Here is a 16,284-nt window from a genome sequence, read left to right on the forward strand (position 1 = left end):
TGTCACTCGTTGCGTGCACACGTGTTATCGGCTGCGTTTCGCCTGTTGCCGTTATTGCCACAACTGTGCCACACTGAACTACATGAGTCTGCCAAACCTCAGCAGACCAAAGACTCAAGTGCTAAGTCAGTGTTTTGGAATAATACCAAACATAAAAGAAAGGAAAAAATAAAAAAGTGTTGAAAAGCAAGTAATGTTGAACGAATAGACCGGCTATCCGACCAACCATTCAGACAAACCAAACCAACCGAAACAGTCAAAGAGCCAAGAACAACAAAGGCGCTCCACTTCTCTGGCTAAAACAACTAAAGACTGCTCGTTGGCGCATAACTGTTTTTGGTGTGTGTCTGGTGTTGTTGTGTAGACTGATACAGAAACAGCGCAAAAAAATATTTATAAAGAAGAATTGTGAAAAAGTAAATAAAAGTTGAAAAAAGGAGAAAAACGGTATAGGAGTATCGAGGTGGTAATAAAAGGCGGTGAAAAATAAAAGAAAACGCTTAAAAACAAAACAATAACCACATAAAAAGAAACCAAGCCTAGCAAGTGAGTTTATTACCAAAAAACCCCCCCAAAAAAAAAAATTAAAATAAAAACAAAATAAAGATTTGCTGTCTAAGCTAACGCCATCAGCTACCAAATCGCTATCACCATCGCAGCCAAGCCAGCTTATTTGTTGCTGTACGCCGGCAAGTGTGTTAATAAGGTGCGAATTACTGCCGCTCAGTACACCTGAGTTTTTAATGATTCTGTTTTTTATGGCTAGTAAATTTGGGGATCACGCTAAGTAGACTAAATCAAACATATAAAATATAACAGATTTCATATAAAACTCCATTGGCTATTTCAGTATGCTAAGAAAATATTTTTAGAAATATACTTAGAACGAAAAATTTTCTAAATGTAAAAATGTAAGAGTAACAATAAAACAATAACAATAACATTTTTAGCAATAACTGCTCAACACGAAGTTCATCTTGGCCGCATTGGCAGAGTAGAGGCGATGAATACAAAAAACAGCAAAACAAGAAAAAAAAAAACACAATGAAAAGAAAGCAGCACACTCAGTGCATGTGCATGTACTCGTATGTGTATGAGAGTGTGTGTTTATGGGTCCGAGCTACACGTTGACCGATATTTGGCGGTTATACTTTGTGCACATCAATGGAGAGTTTAATGATCGATAATTGCGAATAAGTTACATTTGGCTAGATAAATATTTAAATGCATACACATACATACATATACATATACACATACATATGTATAAGAATATAACTAGGCACATAATTGTTTTTAGCGCAATGGGGGAGCCCATAGGCATAGTTTTCTAATAGCCGGATAAAATGAAAAAATAAAAATAAAAAAAATTGCTTAAATCGTTTAAAGAAGCACGGCTCATGCAGAGAAATATAATTGGAGTATCAGTAAAATGAGAAAAAATAATCTTTACTCTTAGAAGTAAAACAAAAAAAACTTGAAGACTGTGCTTGGATTGCTGATGGTTGTTTAATTGGATTAAATATTTAGAGAAGTGTACAAATTTGGGCACAACAAGACTGTTTGAAAGGTCGAAATTTCCAATAGGTGCGCATATAACTTTTGCAAAGCCCATTTGGCAAGGTTTTGATGTTTCCTTGGATCAAAAGCCTTCACTTCGTAAATTGATTTGACTTTGAAACGGTAGACGCTAATACGAAACGTGTATCGAAAATGCAGCGAAAGATGCCAATGTTCGTCAATAGCGTGCAGCCGTGTTTTTTTTTTATTTTTTTATTTATTGTTCATTGAAGTAGGTAAGAATTTTTTCAATTTTCTTATAGAACTATCTGGCGTGGGGTTGGGATCAATTCTACGTGTCACAAGAGCCACAAAATGGTTCAACGAAGGAAAGTAAATGGGCTCCCTATGCGACACAGTGATATCACAATGGAGCTGTAAGGTCTAAGTGAGTTGGTCGTGCAGTCCGCCTACCACCATAAACTAACCTTATTTAATTGAAGCATATACGGCTCCGTTATTTTTGATGCTTTTTCTACTGCCATGACAATCTTACAAACACACAAAACTTTATGAGGGACCCTATCAAGGTCCTTCGAAGGTGCCTACTTGAAAACTAGCCTTAAAGCTATGCATAAAGAAACAAATGGCAAGGTTAGACACCATAGACTAGAGTTCCACTAACAAAACCGTGTTGAAATTCGAAATTGTTAATTTCGTAACAAACAAAAAAATAAATAAATAAAAAATATTAATAAATGGGTTGTAAACTTTTGATAGGTGTTTGGCCGACAGTTTTAAACCGACTCCGAACGGCAATTGTTTTTTATGGGAGATTTTTTTTGGCAGAAATACAAAACACTCGTAAGTTTGTCATTGTCTGCTGAGGGGCGACTACTATTAGAAAAAATGTTTTCTCTCATTTTACTGCTTCATGCATGAATGGCATAAATAGTTAATAGATCTATAATTTGTGATGTCACTCTTATTCCCATAGACCATCAGCATCGGTTATGGAGATGGCTTCCGAGCTGCTTTTGGCTAAAGAACAAAGAGGAATCTGAATAGTTTTAATAACTTATATCTGTGTTTGAATCGTCTGGTGGTACCGAAACAAAATTTCGGTAGCAAATTTTCACTATTTTCCAAACATTGCTTATTCGTGAAAAAATATATAAAGAAAACTTTATTGGCCTTTTATTCAACATTGTCAAATATTAAAAACAAAATTATATATAAAATTGTGAGCCAGATTAAGTATACCACGGAGGTGTGAATGCTTTATTAGATTTGTTGACAGATTTTTGATTTTCAGCATAGTTTGAGAAAATGATTTTCATGTCCAAGTTTGAGAAAATGTATGAAACATATTTTTTAATAAATATATGTGGTTTCTTAATTAAATTAAAATTATTTACCAATAATATAAGCGTTTGACGCGATTTTTTGATCTGGCTTCTGGTTAGTACTAACGGGCCATTGTCTCACTCCATATGACGCAGCTAGCGCATTTCTTTTGCTACTGCCCTGCTCTAAGCAGAACTGGTTACAACTGTCTGGGAATGGTATACTTTTGATATCTGAAAAATATTGCTGGCAAAAAACTTGAAAGACATGTATGAAAACTAGCCAAGACATATATCACGAAATATGTTTAACATTACTCCAACAACACGGGTAACACTACGGACCCTTGTGGTGTATGCGAGATCTATTCAGATTAGCCAAATATTCCTAGCCTAACCTTCTGGTCACTTATTGAGAGAAATATATCTTTTCTGGATGAAAGTTTGCTTTTGTTTCTCTCTTAACTTCACAGTCTGTGGTGGACCATAGCTTCATCAACAATCCTCCTCAAATTCAGTCACTCTCTTGCCTCATGTCTCCAATTACGAACGTTCATCGCTTTTAAGTCTGCTCCTACGTCATCAGGACATCTCTTTCTTGGTCGGCCTCTCTTTCTTCCTCCAATTGGACGCAAAGTAAACACCCTTTTTTGGGTTCTTCCAAATGCGATACGTGTCATTTTCAAGCCGAATAGGACCGTATATTTTTCTCATTATGGATATTTCAAATCGCAATAGCTGGTTTATATCATTAGCTTTAAGTGTCCAGATTTCAGCATCATAGAAACGAGATAATTTTTTTTAATTTTGGTGAAAATTTACTATTTTTTTACAATTTTTTTTTTTTTATTATTATAACTTAAAATCTGAAAATATTTTCCTCATCTTTTGAGTCTTTTCAATTTTTCCAATTTAGACAAAAATTACTATTTTTTTATAATGCTATTAATTTTTATTTTATTATTTTTTATTTTTTTATTTATTTCTAACTTAAAATCTGAAAATATTTTGCTGATCCTTTGAGTCTTTTCAATTCGAAAATAATGATTACTAATGGCTTACATAATAAATGAGAAATATATTATAATAATAAAAAATAGCATTCAAAAGTGAACATCCGTAGTGATTTTCTTATTGTACTTTTGTACTCGTACGAACTTTCTCGTATTAAACCCTTTAGCGACGTAAAACAGTTAGAAGAAAACTCTAAAAGCTAAGCATAGATAATTTGGTGCTTTCAATATTTAGCGTCAGAATTTATGCATTAAAAGAGAAAATCCAAAAAAGAATTTTTTTGTCGACCTGCGTATTAATTGCTTCCCTAAATTTCACATAGGTTTTTTAACTAAGTAATATTTAATAATATCTGTATTCATTTCCCCAAATATTACAGTAAAAAAACGTTCACACAGCTGTTACTAGTTGCAATACTCTCTAATAAGTTGCACTGTGAAATGTAGTTTGTTTAAGGTTTCTTAAATTTATTAAAAGGCCTCTAAACGATGTAAAGGGGTTTCCAATAAGAGCTGTTATTTTGATATTCAAAGAAAAATGCTATTTTTGAATATAAGTGATCGGTTGTTTATTTCATTATAAAGAGGAAGGCATGCCGATAATAGAAAAGGTAAATGACCACCACGTCCACGCTTACAGGACAATATCCTTTTCATGAAATTTTCCATAACCGAATTGCAAAGTGGCTGCCTTATGTCCTCGATAGCCTCACGAGTTCCTTCTTTGAGGTCTTGAATCGACCCTGGGCTGTTGGCGTAGACCTTCCCTTTCACGTAGCCCTAAAGAAAAAAGTCCCAAGATGTTAAATCACAAGATCTCGGTGGCCAATTGTGATCACCTCTTGGAGAGATAACACGGTCCGGAAACTTTTCCCGTAAAAGATCAATGGGGTCGTTGCTTGTGTGGCAGGTAGCGCCGTCTTGTCTCATAAAAACTCGTTAATCATCTCTCGATACCGATAGATAACACCTATTATTGTAAAACCCTTTAGTATTTAATATTAGCTAAAAGTCGGCTGACTACTTCGGTTTTCCAAAATGCTTAAAGATGTAATGTAATTTGTTTTAACCAATCCTTAATTGGGGCCTTCCCCTCAACTACTTATTTGCGCATTGAGGAATTACCCGTATGTGGAAAGTAATATTGGCTGTCCCTTACTAAGAGGAATATTTGTATCGAAACGTCGACTCCTTTTAATCTTTCTGGAGTATGTAAAACAAAAAACACAAATTTACTATATCACCTAGAAGGTGGCGCAAAATTAATCATCCAATTGTTTTTGAATAGTTTTTTTACTAAATAATAAAATGGCTTTTATTTTGACCTCTACGTACTTCATTATGGGCGTGTTTGTATAGTGCAAGTGTCAAAAACACATGATTGACGTACGATGCCATTTGCAAAAATTATAAATCTTTCGATAGGGTGATTAATTTTGTGCCAACTTGCACATGATTTAAATTGTTTCAATGGTCTTCAAATATTTAGTTTCGTGTCTTTATTTTTGCGCTCAAGGCCGGTTTTACAATAAATAAAATAAATTAAATTATTTGTATTTTGTATTTACCGATATTTTGACCTCAATTTGAAGTCACATTCGAGTGCTCTTAAGCTTACAAAATAAAAATACTAAAACTAGATTTATGTATATCCGCTATCAATTTTATTATCAATCTCCTTTGCTAGGTACTTCGCTGAGCCTCGGTGAATTTCATAGTACAAGAATTTGTTAATTTTTTTTTTTTTGCTGCGGAGTAATCGAAAGTATGCTCGTATATGTGAAGGAGAAAGTTGATTATTTTTTTGCTGAACGAATTTAGTATACCCTAAATTTTATTTTAAGCCGCGTTCAAAGGTTCAATACAGTTATTATGATACAGTTATTTGTACAGTGCATTAAAAAACCTGCAGAGCTCAGAGCTTTGTTGGCCTCGACTACAGGAAATGCATTACTGCCGCAAAGTCAAATGTCATAGCCTCTATTCTACTCGACTGCTTCTTAAATATTCCGTAAATTTACAAAAGATGAATAAAATAGGAAAAACACTAGTGAAGTGCGCAATTAATTGCAAATAAAAGTTAGTATTGAACTCATTTAGTTGCGGCGTTGCCATGGTAACTTGCAAAAGTCATGATGCCAGTTAATTTGCACTTAATTAAAAATTGGACTCCTGACAAAAAATATGTACAGTGAAGGATTTAAGTCTACATACAGCAGCATGCTTTCTTATTTGCCAGAAAGTATAAAATAAGTCTATTTATGAATAAATATGGATTGCGAAAAAAACTACATCAACAATGTTTTTCAATTATTGTATACCTTCTGCGAAATAAGAAAACATGCTGCTGTATGTAGAGTTAAGACCTGCACTGTATATGATGCTTTTATTAAAGAAATGACTCGAAACATTTTCGTTACTCAATTTATGTTTGTGCAAGTGTGCGTAAAATTAATGATTCAATTTTGTTTTCGAATAACTTTTCTACTACCCCCCATTGTCCGGGTTTGGCAGCTAGATGACTGAGATCACTGGGCCGTGTGACCTGAAAATATCGAAGGAGAGCCGCCCCGAAAATAGGATAAGCCTAGGCAAAAGAAGAAGATGACCATTGAACTGTGGATGGTTTGGAAGCTATGAACCCAAAATGGGTAAAAGGCAGAAAAATGCTATTTTTCCAGTTCTGAGGCACCAGGAAAACTCAATTGGAATTTTGTTTGTTGCGATAAATACCTTCAGAAACTGAAGTCAAAACGGATTTTCAACATTTTATGTGGTGCACAGTACTACTAACGAATTATGAATTCCCAAATTAACAAAGATAAACACTAAACTGTATATGTATGCTCAAATGTGCATTTAAACTTTTAATTTTCTCTAAAGACAAATAAAGGGTGGCCCAATAACCAGTATATTTTTAACACAACACACTTACTAAAAAGCACAAAAACCTAAATCTCAATCGGCAACCTAATCTCAATGGGAATACGATTGACTTCAGTCGATGCCCTTTGCAGGCATAGAAAAAAAATGTTTTCTCCAGGCAGGCAATAGGAATCTTTGATTGAACTGCCAATATGCCACTAAAGGATGTCGAAAGAGATGAAACCGTAGCTGAGTAACTGACATCGCCAAAACGGCTCATAGCTGAACTTTGTGTAGAAAGTATCAAATATTTAGTTAGTTGTACGAAATATGCCCCATCTCTCTGAACCTAAAGATCTTCCTAGCTCATATTTTCATTTTTGGATTTTCTGTCCACATAGAATTGCAGTAGCATGGCTTTGTAGCGCTCACTCTTGATCGAAACGGCTGCATTTTGGTTAATAGAAAAAAAATGATTACCAACGCTGCCAATATTCGAGCATTATCACTCTCTACCAATGCATTGACTGCTCGCTAATCACATACGCGGCTTCTGACCCTCTCGGTGTGGACATTTTAGGTACTACCATAACCGTTGAAATGGAAACGAGCCATATTCAAAAATGCTTCAGAATGAGCGCTAAGTCTAGGCAACACAGCGCAGCAGGCAATTCCGTAATAAATTTGCAATAATTCCCAACGCACAATTCATTTCATTCCCAGATTTTTGATACTAATTGACAGTCACTTTTTAGTGGGAAAAAGCTGCCAATGTCAAAATAACATACGACTCAACAATATACTTGAATTTGGATTACCCTGTTATACTGAAGTAAACTGTTAGCACTTGGTTGGATGACAATTTTATGCTTTCTAATTTCTAGCACCACAATTAGCAGTAAGTAACAACAAAAGCAGAAATAAAATAATGACAAGCCGAGAAGGCGAGAAAATCAAAGAAATTTTGGTGAATGTTTCTGTTTTGTTGTTGTTGTTGTTGTTGTGGTTTATCTGTTATGGTTGCGAGCATTCTAAAAATTTACAAAAATTTGGAAAGAGACGCTGATGAAAAACAAATTTGAAAATAAAAAGGGCTACTTAATGCCTTTAAATATACCCTATGATCAGAAAGTACCACGGATGTTTAAGTAAAACAAATAGAGTTAAATTTCAGGCAAATTTATTTTATCTCCCGCTTGAGATATGACCCGCCTGAAGCAACACACATGTGCCAACGTTTAGCCCAGTTCTCCATGCACTCTTGGTAGGCCGACGAAGGGATGGCCTTCAGCTCCTGCGTCGTCTCTCTTTAATCTATCGACTGAAATCTCCTACCACGAAGTGGTAACTTCAACTTGGGAAGCAAAAAGAAGTCACACGGGGCCGTATCGGGTGAATACGGTGATTGCACGATGGTATTTACTTGGTGTTTGGTCAAATAATCCAGCACAATTTCGGCTCGGTGCGATAGCGCGCTATCATCATGCAAGATCTGAAACGATCTGATGGCGCTAAAAATGACAGATGTGTGTCTTACAGTCTTACCAACATAAGAAAAAAATATGGACCGGTTCCCACTTGCGCGGTTCGTTTAAATTAAACATTCCCGGTACTTTTTGATCATAGATCATGATGTTTTGAAGTATTAAAAATACAGCAGCTTTGGAAATTCCAGAATTACATTTAAAATACCATAAAATTGTTTGACTTTTTTATGCCACACATAAAAATAGGTGGTTAAATAAAAGCTTTGTATTTTTTGAGATAAAATAGTATTATTCCTATTATAAATAGAAAATTTTCCTATTACATATTTTTAACCAAAGTCCTCCAATAAGTTTTCAGTTCGATAAAAGAAAACACAATTTTATAGATTTGAATGTATTTGATGGATTTAAATGAATTTGATGAATGATTTGAAATACGCTTAATTAGTCAGTCTCCCATAGTCTCCCTGAAGATCAATACACTTGTTCCAATAAGATTCCAATTTATAAATTCCATCCCTGAAGTGAGAATCGGGAAGGGCTGTAAAATACGCTTGCATAGCTTCCTTGACCTCATAATTTGCTGAAAAACGCTTTCGATGTATGAATTTTTTTAAGTTTAGAAACAGATGGAAGTCGCTACGGGCCAAATCTGGTTAATGCGGTGGATGCTCCAACAATTTGAATTTTAATTCATGGATTTTAGCCATTGTCAAAATGCTCTTCAGGCACGGTGCAATGTCCTGATGAAAAATAATGTTTTTCTTTTTTTTTTTTTTTTTCTTTTTTCTTTAGCAAAGTGGATTTTGTTTTTGTTTTTCTTTTTCACGAATTTTTTCATCCAGCTGGTCTAAATAATATTTATAATTTATTACGTTACCAGTTTGCAAAATGTTGCTGATGGCTGATAAAGGCGCATTCGAATGTGTTTTTATTCCATTGTTAGTGATTACGGCAGCTTTCTGAAAAACAATATAGGTATATATATATATACCTATATATAATTGGCGCGTACACCCTTTTTGAGTGTTTGGCCGAGCTCCTCCTCCTATTTGTGGTGTGCGTCTTGATGTTGTTCCACAAATGGAGGGCCTACAGTTTCAAGCCGACTTCGAACGGCAGATATTTTTATCAGGAGCTTTTCATGACAGAAATACACTTGGAGGTTGCTCATTGTCTGCCGAGGGGCAACCGCTATTAGAAAAAACGTTTTCGTTCTCTCTGAATACAGAATAGTCGTCACGCACCAACCCATCCGGCTACGGCGCTCTCCAATATCTAATACTTCAGTCAAAATATTGCTCTCGTTGACCAATAAGATGCCTAAGGGCTTTTACTCAAACTCTTTCAGTCACTCGACGATTTTCTACAACCATATCCTGTAGTTTTTCTACGATTTCTGTTGCATTTTTTGGACGTCCTTGACGTGGATCCTCTTCAAGGCTTGTACGGCCACGTTTATTTCAGCAACCCATCTTTCTATTGTTCTAATAGAAGGCGAAAGGTCCTTTACACTTACAACATTCGTTCATAAATTTCCGTTGCTTTTAAACTTCCAGAAATAAAAATTCAATCACTGTACGATACTTGATTTTTCTACTTACTTGAAAATACTGTGACACAACGATATTAAATGGCTTGTAAACAAAGAATCAATAGACAGATTGAAATGAAACTTCGCATACGTTCATATGAAGAGTGCACCAATATAACAAAAACAAAATTTAGGCTAGTAGCAACGTCCTCTCTTATCGAACCGCAAAACTTTTTGAACAACCTAGTATATAGTATCATATATGTATAATATATTAATGCGCTCTGATATAAATATCATAGGGAGGCTTTCACTGTCTATTGAGAAGGGAGTCGAAATTTATGAAAATAAGCGAAGTTGTGCTGAATTATTTTTTCGTTGGTGAATTGGAATTGGAATTAATTTATGGTCACTACTTTTCACTAAACGCTTGTCTTAATTGTTACTTGAGATAATGAATTAAAATAAATATTAATTTTTCACTCTAATCAAAACAATATACAAATAGCCTGTCTTTTCTACAATATAAAGCTTTATATTCACTTCCTCAGCTCCACGCTATCAAAATCATTGTTGCATTTCTGGAAATTATTATTTTTTGCAGTGCTAGCCACCTGCTACAAAGCCAATAAATTTCTCCCATGTTTTACAATACAATTTTTTTCTTTTCCATTTTTCGCTTTTACCGTTCTTTGTGTCTTTCACATTGTCTGTTAGTCTGTTGGTCTGTTGGGTCTGTTGTCGATCGTGTCTGATTGTGTCTTGTGTTGTTCTGGTTTGGCTTTGCGCAAAGCTGCTAAATTACCAACTCATGAGCTGTTATGATTTTTTCCCAACCTTTCTAACTTTGTTATATTTATTAACATTGCTGTTATTTTCGCTGCTTATTGTTGCGAGTATTTGTATTTGTTGTTGTTTATATGAATGTACACACACACGTCCATGGTTATTATATTTTTTACAAATATTGTTTTTATCTTAGCAACATTTAAGTGATGAGACATGTGAGAACAAATTTACGTATGTGTGTGTGTATATGTACATAAATATATTTATAGAAATATCCACGTAGAATGTATGTGTGCATGTGAACACTTGCCATATTTTCTTTACCGCAACGCTGTCATTTTTTTGCTTCTTAACATCGATTTTTTTCTCTCACTTTTTCTCAGTGCGCAAATTTCGAATTTTACCCGCTTGACTTGCTGCGCATGCGCGCACGTTCGCTTGTTGTTTTTTCGTATGTCCGTATGTACGTATGTACGTATGTAAATACACACATCTACACTTATGTACATGTATCCGAAGCATGTGTGTCAATGTGTATTTGTGGCACGTCTCTGTTGTGCATTTTCTTATTACTATTTGAAAATTTTGCTGAAAGAAGCTCAAACGCCACTTGCGCTTCATTTTTTCTCTAGTCTTTTCTAGCTTTTATTCTTATTGTTTCTTCTATGCACATGCATGTATGTGAGTATATGTGCGTGTGTATGTATGCATGTATTTACTGTTGTTGCATTTTCTCCCATCCATCAGTTCGGTAATGCATAGAGGTTTTAGTGCAAAGCCATATTTATATGCTAGATATTGTTTGTGGTGTTTTTGTATCTAAATAGAAGTATGAGCGTCTGTGGTGGTTTTTAACATTCTACTCCAGTCGCAGCGACGTCTACTTGACGGCTTCTCTTGCGGCCGCTATTCATGCCATTGATCCACTGATCCATATTTCTCGGTTGCAGACGCAAGCGCGCAGGCACTAATTAATAATACATATTATGGCCGTATTTGCTATTTGTCTTGTTTTTATCGGTCTGCTAGTTGCATGCTGCCAGCCAAGCCATGGCTAAGCTAAGCCAAGCCAAGCGCAAAGAAATGAGGTAAACACGTAGCCCGTTTGGTGCGCGGATAGTCAAGCTGCGCCGAATTTCCTCTTTATTATACACTCATATAAAAGCACATATACCCATATGTACATAGATACATACAAATATAAATATATGGCATTTAGCAGTTTATTTCTTCCCCCACTTTCTTATTCAATTCTCTTCGTTTGCGTGGGAGTCTTCATTTTTGGGTACATCTCCATTCGGTGGCACAAATCAAAGCGCATTTTGCACAAGTTGATTAAATAATTGAATTATTATTTTTTATTATTTATTTATATGATTCTTATTATTATTTATTTATATTATTTATTTATATGATTTTTTGATTTTTTTTTTTGTAGCAACTCCTAAACTAAAACACTTTGCCTAAAAGGAATACTTGGACAGTTGCTGATAAGCGATTTGGATTAATTTGATTCGCGTGTTTTTGGGGTGAGTGCATTTGTTTCTTGCTATTAACATTTTTTTATTTCCAAAAAATTATTCGATCTGAACAGACTTATTTGTCGTTAAATGGCACTAATTTTTAGAAATTAATTTGAAATGATTTCGAGTGATGGAACTCTTTATTTTGACCTTTACGCGCTCCATTGCTTGTCTGTTTTCTTGTAGTTCACAAGTTTCCCGTTTGCAAAGAGTACAAATTTACCGATAGGGTGATTAATTTTGTGCCATCTCGTTTGGTGGAAAAATAAATACATTATTTCGTAGTGTCCGGTCATGTATGCACCGTTTTGTTCTATAATTTGTTGCCATATTAAAGGATTTTTTCAATCTTCTCTTAATACAAATTTCTTATCACTCAGGAAATTTTGCAATGAGAGAAAAAACTGGTAATCGCTTGGTACCAGGTCCGGACTATATGGAGGTTGCATTAAAACTTCCCTGCCAAGCTCCTGGAGTTTTTTGGTGAGTCTCGACAGACGTGTATGGCCTTGTGTTGTTCTGATGGAACACTACACCTCAATACGGAAGTAGCACATAATGAATGATTCCTTTCAAGCCCCATCAAATAGTCCCATTGAGCTGCTTCATCACGCTTTGACTACGATCGTTTTCGCACAATATTGTCGTATGTGACCCATTTATCATCCCTAGTCACTATCTGTTAAAGAAATGGGTCGATTTCATTTCACTTGGCCAAGGCTTCGCAGATGGAAATTCGGTCGGTGTGGCACCTTTTGCCGGTGTGCGAGCTTTTTTATGAATCCAGCTTTGCGCAAATGGTTTAAAATTGTTTTATCGTCGATCTTTTGCTTCTAGGCGATACTGCGACTACTAACATGCTGGAAAACTTCGATTATTTCTGTGATTTTATCAACATTTTCGACATTATCGTCATTTTCTTTAACATCAAAAGTGCCTGAACGGAATCGACGAAACCAAAATTACACGTAATTGGCTGTTGCAGTATCAGCACCATAAACACGATTTACAATTTCAGCGGCCTGGCTTACATTTTCGCATTTTCGCATTTATCAAAGAAAAACTGTGAAATGTTCTGAAATTTCTCTTTGTGAACTTCCATTGTTAACACCCTGTAACTCACAACTGTAACTTATTAGTGTAAAATGCCACCTTGACAGCGACCATAAATTTTAAATTGTTTAATTAATACTTTACGAGATATCCATCACTACGGCCATCTACCGAGAAAATAATGGATTTCTTTAAAACAAAAAAAAAACATCAAGAAATATCTTTAAAATGTTAAAAAGAACCGGAGCTGTTTCACTTTAAAAGGCTCTATACCAAATTTTTCAAAATTAATTAAATCCCAAAATAATAAAAAAAAGTTTTTTAATTTTTTTAGTTTACTTCTTATTATAGTTGAGCCCACAAATAAATCAACCAATTTTCAGAAACCTTTATGACAATGTCCAAAATACTTAGATCACTTGACATGAAATCACTCAAATGTAAATAAAGTCTCACATTGCTAAATCCAATGTCACTTTTGTGTAAAACTGCAGGTCGCTAAAAATTTTAACAGAAAAATATTACTGTTGCAAGCAGTTAATCCGCGAAGGAAGCATGAGTTCTCATATCCAAAAATGATTGAAAATCTCTTTCTTTAGGCTAAAAATGATTTCCGATGTGAAGAAGAAAAGCCCATACATATAAATTCCAATATACTAATACTAATGCACCAGTGTGCAAGTAAGTCAAGTAAGCCAAGTGAATGCCTTTCAGATAACCATAACTGCGCGCGGTAAATTAACGAACTAAAGCCGACACCATAAAATCGCCATACATCTGGTAGCTTTTATGCTTTAAGTAATGAAAATGTCTTTTACGAGCAATGAAAATCAAACTTAAGAGTTATTAGCGAAAATTGACGCAAGTGAAGTGGTGCTCAAGTTTACGCTTTTGATTAGTTAGAGAGAATAGGAAGCGTAATTTCACAGCCACTAAAGCACAAAGTGGTTGCGAAAAAAATAGGGAACGCAATGAAACGACAACTTTTTTTGTTTCTTTACCGATTAATAAGTGACCACGACACCGACACGTGCAGGTGTAAAATAACGAATAAGAATAGTATGAAATTAAGAAGAAATTCGTTTGGCGGGTGATCGCGACGAAATGCGAAATGTTGTGTATCAATGAATTGTGCGCAGAAATAAAAAGAAAAATTGAAAAAGTGCTAAATTGAATTGAAAACTCGAATGCGAATTGATTGGCACACAATAGTTCTCGAAGAAAGCGTTAAGACGATCTAAAATAAAAAATTAAATACAAAAGAAAAAAATAACAAGCAGCGCAACAAAACAAAACTATGTTCAATATGCGGAAAGAGAAAACGAAAAGGTCGTTTGGGGTTTGATTGATTTGTGGTCTGCAAAAATTTCACACACCTAAATGCGTGCAGGTAGATTTTTACAGCTTAATGCGGCTTTTTGTTTTTTCTGTTCTTTGTTTTTTGTTTCTATTTTTTCCACCTCTTGCTGCTCGAGGAGTCACGCACGCGCATCAACGAAACTCTTGACTTTCAGCCAAAGTAATGTGGTGTTGATGGACAAGTGCTTATGTATGTATGTGTGTACGTATGTGCGCTTATAAACGATAATTTATGGAGATGTTGTATGCATTACTGTGTAGGATTGATTCGATGTGGCTGCTTAAAGAGTTTACTGGGTCACAAAAAACATGTTTTTTTATTATTTTTATAATTTGGTTTTTATTACACCGAGCACTTACTGAAAGAGTTTGTTTGATGACTGATTGAATGATGCTAAAAAAATTGATAAAAAAAATTGAATAAAAAAATTAAAAATAAAACTTATTTGCAGATTTTATCGGTATGAAAAAAGTGCGGAAAGTCATAAATTAAGTAAAAATACCATTAAATGCATTTTGAAATTTAGGGGAAAATAGTCAAGCGTTAAGGGGACAGATACCTGTAAACGGTCACATTTTGCCTGATTTTCATTAAAATTATTTAAAATGAAGAAGTAAATATATTTTTTTCAAAATTGGCATACAGTTTATTCATATTTAAAATAATATATATTAACATTTTTTTTTATTTTAATCATTTAAAATGGCGGATGTACACTCAGTTTTTCCAGGAAGGGGCTTCTTAATCGGCAGCAATTGTAGCATCGGCGTCAGTGACCTGAATACAAAAAACCAAAAATTTGTTTCTTTATTAATGTCATAATTTCTATATGAAATAAAAAAAATGGAAAAAAATTCGCGGAATAAAATGTTTAAAAAAAATGTATTTTGGGGCGAATTTTCCTACTATTTTTGCTTCGGAAAAATTTTCGAAATCTTGTAAATTCACATAGAAAGTAATGTCATAAAATAGATGTGTGCAAAATTTCAGGGAGATCCATCCAATTCAAAAAATATAGTTTTGAGAAAAACGCGTCTACAGTTTGAATACATGAAAATTCCTCTCCCAGTGCTCGAACGCAAAGAATAGAGTCGTCACGGTTGGCGATCTATAATATAAGAAATACTTCAATTTACGTTCTAAAATTTTTTTCACATAAATTTTGTTTTCGAAATTTTACAGGTATCTGCCCCCTTACATTCGACAGCACGTAAGGGAGGTGCCTACATGCCGCGAAGTCTAAATACTGTATATCCCCGCAGAACTAATACGTCTAAGCGAGATGACGTTGCTCAGCGCTGACTGAGAGAATACAGAATTGGGAAGGACGGACCTCCCCTCCCGTTTGATATCAAACAAGGTTTCAGACAGGGTGACTCTCTGTCGTGTGACTTATTTAACATGGGACTGGAAAAGATCGTACGAGCCGTACAACTTAATCACTCAGGCAAATCCGCTGTCATCAAACAAACAGTCAGCGCACTCGCGTATCGGCACCCATATCACTGTTGACAGTTATGATTTCGCGGTTGTTGAGAGGCTTCGTTTATCTAGGAACCAACATTAACCACGATAGCAAAAATCGCTAAGCAATTTTAACGCCAATCAAGAAGAAGAAGAAGTTAAATAGGTCATATTATCTGGGCGTTGTAGGGTGTCTCAGAGCGCAAATGCCAGAAAAGGCATGAAAGAGGCCAGATTTGTTGAAGAAGAAAATCTTGGTGTTACACCTATGATGGGCCGTCTTGAAATTTAAGGCATTCTTCGTGATTAATTGTTCACGGCAGGTCTATGGGTGGCATAACCAGGCTAAC

General features: G+C 35.0%; 1 protein-coding gene across 1 annotated transcript in view; it reads left to right on the forward strand.

Moving 5' to 3' along the window:
* Positions 1 to 640: 640 nt before the first annotated feature.
* The window catches only part of LOC129238687 (uncharacterized), an 85,053-nt gene continuing 69,409 nt past the window's right edge, over positions 641 to 16,284 (forward strand). The window contains exons 1-2 of the mRNA XM_054873804.1: positions 641 to 706; positions 11,973 to 12,063. The gene's annotated coding sequence lies outside the window, so the exon portion shown is untranslated. The remainder of the gene's footprint in view (positions 707 to 11,972; positions 12,064 to 16,284) is intronic.

The sequence above is a fragment of the Anastrepha obliqua genome, chromosome 2, assembly GCF_027943255.1.
Source record: "Anastrepha obliqua isolate idAnaObli1 chromosome 2, idAnaObli1_1.0, whole genome shotgun sequence".
In the NCBI taxonomy this organism is placed as follows: domain Eukaryota; kingdom Metazoa; phylum Arthropoda; class Insecta; order Diptera; family Tephritidae; genus Anastrepha; species Anastrepha obliqua.